Source organism: Miscanthus floridulus, chromosome 3 (assembly GCF_019320115.1).
Source record: "Miscanthus floridulus cultivar M001 chromosome 3, ASM1932011v1, whole genome shotgun sequence".
In the NCBI taxonomy this organism is placed as follows: domain Eukaryota; kingdom Viridiplantae; phylum Streptophyta; class Magnoliopsida; order Poales; family Poaceae; genus Miscanthus; species Miscanthus floridulus.
The window spans coordinates 28,638,400-28,644,196 of record NC_089582.1 but is presented as its reverse complement, the minus strand read 5'-3'; the positions used below and the strand labels follow the sequence as shown (position 1 = coordinate 28,644,196).

General features: G+C 56.9%; 1 long non-coding RNA gene across 1 annotated transcript; it reads left to right on the top strand.

Moving 5' to 3' along the window:
• Nucleotides 1-422: 422 nt before the first annotated feature.
• LOC136545317 (uncharacterized) lies at nucleotides 423-1,021 on the top strand. Its single transcript, XR_010780986.1, has 3 exons — nucleotides 423-497; nucleotides 586-661; nucleotides 745-1,021. It is a non-coding gene; the product is annotated as an uncharacterized lncRNA (long non-coding RNA).
• Nucleotides 1,022-5,797: the final 4,776 nt, after the last annotated feature.

Sequence of the window (5,797 nt, the reverse complement as noted above, 5' to 3'; positions counted from 1 at the left end):
TTGAAGCCCTGATCTGTTTGCTAATATGCAAATGATTGCAAATAGTAATATTGGAGGGTTCCATGTTTTAGCTAAAAACTAATCTTGGCTGCACCTCTTCTTTTGGCAATTGCTCTTGTATACAACTTTTGCTATGTACATCTATGACATACAAGATGCATGCAACATTGAACATATATAGCTTTCTAGCATTCAGTAGATATTTGATGCTTTATGACCACTATTTTGAAGCTATCAACTTTAAAATACCAATTGCTGATGTTTTCATCCCTATAAGTAGCAGGAAGGCTTACTCAAAATTATCCCCGCATATTGTCAGGAGAGAAGCGGCCTTTCTCAGCACTTGTAAGCTATACCATATAGGCATGAAACATTTACTCATTGATTTTGTCGTATTTGTTTTAATCTTGCTTACTACAGGGGATTGATTCTTATTACATGGGCCGCAACCCTCACGCAGGACATGAGAGGAATACCTATGCTACGTCAACTTCAAGGTTATCTCAATTTCTAAGCGATCACAACTCTTCATCGCATATCTTAGCATAGAGTAATAGTTTTCTTTCAATCTGTATCACATCTCAGCTACAGTGCATCGCCCCCCTGCCATCACCGAGTATTCTCCTCCATATCATCATGAAAAGCAGGAGATATCGACTAGGTATGTCCTTGCAGCCCATCTCACGTTAATCCGTCTCTCCGTCATCTGGTATAACATGTATGATGTGCTATTTTTGCTTTCAGATGTTGGCCCACAGGATCACCGGCTCAGGCGAGTGAACCACTCAGCCGATCTTGACGAGCACCCGCTAGTGTTGCCGAGCACCCACTAGCCGTGCCGACCACGAGTAGGCATTGTCCGTGCCACGCACTACGACCAGAGCTAGAAGAAGAAGGGAGAACAGAGCAAGCACGCACAATACAAGACACCAGCGTTGGTCGAAGCCATGTCTGTGTGATGGCAAATCTGAACTCTCTTTACTGAGTTGCCGTGGTGGTTTATTTATACAACTCTATCTATCTAGTTTCAGTACAGCCTACATGCTGTAACAGTAACTAGATAACATACAGGGCTGACTGTGCGCCGGCCACTGCATGCCTACAGTGCTGCAGGTGAGTGGTGCGGCGCCTGCACCTGCAGCGCTACGATGTCACAGCAGGGGGCCAGTTCGGCGCCGTCTTCCCTTGCTGTGTTCACACAAGGAATACAATGGATTAGCTAACAATCTTCCCCTAATCCTACTGCTAAACCTTGTACCCCCTCCATGCCGATCATCTCCTTTAGCTCCGTGAGTCGAAGTCGTCCAAGCGGCTTGGTGAGGACATCCGTAAGCTACCGACCAGTTCCGACGAACTCGATGACGATCTGCCCTCCATCAACATAGTCCCTGAGGAAGTGAAACTTCACGTCGATGTGTTTACTCCGGTCGTGCAGAACCGGATTCTTCGCGAGGGCGATGGCGGGCTGGTTGTCCACCATCAGTGCTGGTGGGTGAGCTTCCACACCGGTCAGCTCGCCCAGCAGCCGGCGTAGCCACACAACTTGGCACGCCGCTGTGGTTGCCGCCACGTACTCTGCCTCGCACGTAGATAGCGCCACCATCTTCTGTTTCAACGACAGCCATGAAATTGGGGCCGACCCGAGGAAGACAAGCACACCAGAGGTGCTCCGTCGTCCGTCGATGTCCCCCGCCATGTTTGCATCGCTGAACACCGTGAGCTGCAGCCTACTCTCTCCGGTCTTTGGGAAGATGATCCCATGGTTCACCGTCCCCTTGACATAGCGCAGTAGCCGCTTCACCGCAGCCCAGTGATCCTCTCTGGGATCCTCCATGAAGCGATTGACGTAGCCCACGGCGAACGCAATGTCCGGCCTCGTGTGGACTAGGTAGCGCAGACCGCCGACGATGCTCCGGTAGAGTGTTGCATCCACCTTCGCCGCGGTACTGGCCTTCGTCAGCTTCAGCCGCTCCTCCATCGGAGTCACTCATGGCTTGCACTCCACCATGTCGCTCCTCTCCAACAGCTTGGAGGCATACGCGCTTTGACCGAGCGTGAGTTCCTCCTTCCCCTGTCTCACCTCGATGCCGAGGTAGTAGGAGAGTGTACCGAGATCGCTCATTCGAAAACGAGCCGCCATCTCGCGCTTGAAGCTGTTGATGTCCTCCGTGCGTGCGCCGGTGACGATTAAGTTATCCACATACACGCCGACCACGAGCTCTTCCTTCCCCCGTCGTCGCGTGTAGAGCGCGTGCTCGGTTGCGCACCTTTGAAACCCAAGCTCGCCCAGCGTGGCGTCAAGCTTGGCGTTCCATGCTCGAGGGGCTTGCCGCAGCCCGTAGAGCGCCTTGCGTAGTCGGAGCACCCTGTGCTCCTCTCCCTTGACGGCGAACCCTGGAGGTTGCCTGACGAAGACCGTTTCCGCCAGCTCGCCGTTGAGGAAGGCCGATTTAACGTCCAAATGATGGACGCGCCAGTCATTTGCTGCTGCCAAGGCTAGTAGCAAACGAACCGACTCCATGCGCGCTACTGGTGCAAAGACTTCCTCGAAGTCGATGCCCTCACGCTGAACAAAGCCTCGGGCGACGAGGCGCGCCTTGTGCTTGACAATGGCGCCGAGCTCGTCCCTTTTGACCTTGTACACCCACTTCAGGCTGATCGGACGGCATCCTGGAGTTGGATCGACGAGCTGCCAAGTCTCGTTTTCTTCGATCGCCTTCATCTCCTCCAACATCGCCCATCGCCAGTTTCCATCGCGCTCGGCTAGCGCGAACGTGCGTGGTTCCTCTGCGCTGACGAGTAGCAGCTCTGCGTCGTTGAGCAGCCTGCCCGCCAGACCTGAGGGACCTGTGCCGCCGACGATGTCGTCCAGCCTGTAGAACCGCACCTCCTCACCTTCGTGGTAGGTGTCCACGAACTCAGTGATGTCACTTGGAGGTGAGGCGAACTCGATCGGCGTCGATGGAGCTCCCTGTTCCGCCGGAGTGCCCAGCATAGCACCTGAAGTGCTCAGCACTGCTTCTAGACAGCTCGTTATAACTCCTGCAGTGTTTGACCACACTGTAGGAGTGTCCAGCCTCAGTCTTAGAGTGGTCGGCACCACTGCAAGACGTCTTGGCTCCGCCACGGGAGTGCTCGGCACCCGTCCTGGAGTGGTCGCCACCACAGCAGAACCTCCCAGCACCACTCCTGGCGTGCTCGGCATCCCTCCAGAAGTGCACGACACTCCTCCCGGAGTGCTCGGCACCCCTCCCGAAGTGCTCGGCACTGCCCCAGGAGTGCTCGACCCTACCGCCGGAGTGCTCGGCCCTCCTCCCGGAGTGCTCGGCACCTGTTCCGCAGCGTCTCCACTGCCGTGGATGACCAAGTGCTCGATGATGAAGGTGTTGGTGAAGCCGCCAGCTTCCCCTATGCTCGGACTGCTCCATTCCCAAGCCGCCTCCTCATCGAACACAATGTCGCGCGAGACAAGCACTTTGTCTCCGCGTGGGTCGTAGAGCCGGTACGCCTTGGTACCCTCCGTGTAGCCCAGGAACACCATCGGTGTGCTCCTGTCCTCCAGCTTGGTGAGGTTCGGCTTCGTCTTCCTGACGTGGCCGATGCAACCGAATGTCCGGAGGAATGACACGTTCGGCTTGCACCCGTACCAAGCTTCGAACGGCGTCTTGCCCGTTAGGGCCTTGGTCGGAGCGCGGTTGAGGATGAACACCACCATGATCACCGCCTCTCCCCAGAACTTTGCCGGCATCCCTTTGGACTTCATCATGGATCGGGCCATGCCGACCACCGTCTAGTTCCGCCTCTCCACCATGCCATTCTGTTGTGGTGAGTACGGCGTGGTGTGGTGTTGCCCCACACCCTGATCCACGCAGTACGCAGCAAACTCCACCAAAGTGAATTCACCACCGCGATCAGTCCTCAGCACGCGGAGCTTCTTGCCGCTCTCGGCCTCCGCGCGCGTCTTGAACTTCTTGATCGCCCCCGCCGCTTCGTCCTTGCTCGTTAGGAGTTGCAGCCACATGTAGCGACTGCAATCGTCCACGAGCAGGAGGAAGTACCGCCGACCACCGCATGTAGCAGGCATGATCGGCCCGTAGAGGTCGCCGTGAACGAGCTCGAGAGCTTCCTCCGCGCGATACTTGGCCGCCTTTGGGAAAGGTAGCCTCCTCTGCTTCCCGGCCAGGCAGCTGTCACACAGCTCGCCTCCGTGCTTGATGTGGGGTAGTCCTCGGACCATCTTCTCTAGCCGACCAAGCGTGTCGAAGCTGAGATGTCCGAACCGGGCATGCCACATCCACGGTTCCTCGGAGTGCCTTGCCGCCAGGCACACCGGCTGCTCTACCTTCAGGTCGAGCAGGTACAACCGATTCAGGGACCTCTTCACCTTGGCAAGAAGTCACTGCTCCCGGTCCCTGATCCTAAGGACACCATCCTTGATCAGTACCTCGCTACCGCGCTCATCCAGCTGACCAATGCTGATGATGCTGGAACGTAGTTGCGGGATGTAATATACATCCGTTAGCGCGCGGTGCTCCCCGTTCTGGCATCTGAAGATGATGGTGCCGCGCCCTTGGATAGCCACCCTTGAGCCGTCACCAAACTTCACCGTACCAGTAACATCGCCGTCGAGCTTGGAGAAGGATTCCTTGGAGCCCGTCATGTGGTTGCTGGCACCAGAGTCCAAATACCACCGCTGCTCTTGGTCGGCGCCCACACGCCCGAGGTGAACTTGGGCGCGTGGTTCGTCGAGGTTGACGGTCTTCAGGGCCCTCCCAGGTCCTTCCACCATCGCCGCCTCTTCCTTCTCCTCGGCCTCGACGTCGTGCAGTGCACAGAACGTCGTCATCAGGATAGTGGCCTCATCCTCATCATCGGCTCGCGCTAGGTGAGCTTCAGCCTTCTTCTCCCGCTTGCGATTTGGGCACTCTCGTGCCCAATGGCCCATCTTCCCGCAACGCCGGTAGGCATTGGGGTCGACCTGCTTCTTCTCCGAAGAAGCCCTGTCACGGTGCTTGCCCTTGCCACCACGACTGGAGGAGGCTGCCTTCCCGGAGTTCCTCCGAGCAGCCCACTCCTCTTCCGTCAGTAGGAGTTTTCCGCTGTCCTTCGTTGCTGTCGCCTGCTCCAGGTGCTCGTCCACCACCCACAGACGGCCTGCCACATCCTCAATGGTGAGGGTGGATAAGTCCAGCATCGTCTCTATGGAGAGAGCGATCTGGATGTACTTTGCTGGCATGGAGTGGAGGTACTTGGAGACCGCCTCCTCTTCGTCGATGGTGACGCCATGGCTCTTCAGCTTGCTGATGAGCGTCTGTAGGCGGAGGGAGAAGTCCTCCACCATTTCACCATCCTTGAACTTGAGGAGAGCGTACTCCTGCTTCAGAAGCTGGGCCATCGCCTTCTTTGCGCGGTCGGAACCAACGCGCATCGCCGCAATAGCCTCCCACGCCTCCTTAGCCGAGCTCTTCGCCCCCAACGACTCCCTGTACTCCACCGGTACAGCAGCGAGGATAGCCTCCAACGCTGACATGTCATCCTCCTCATTGTCGGTGCCCTTGTCAACAGCATTCCAGAGCCGTCGGGCTCTGAGCTTGACCTTCATGGTCACCGACCACTCTCCATAGTTGGTGCGAGTCAGCGTCGGCCAACTTGTGTCGCTGACCTCCCGCACCGTGCGAACAACGACCTCCTCTCGTGGCTGGGCAGCCACAGCAGTGCCACTGCTGTCGCCCAACTCCGAACCGCCCGTCATCGCCATCGATTAGAATGGCGACGGCACTCGTACGGCTCTGATACC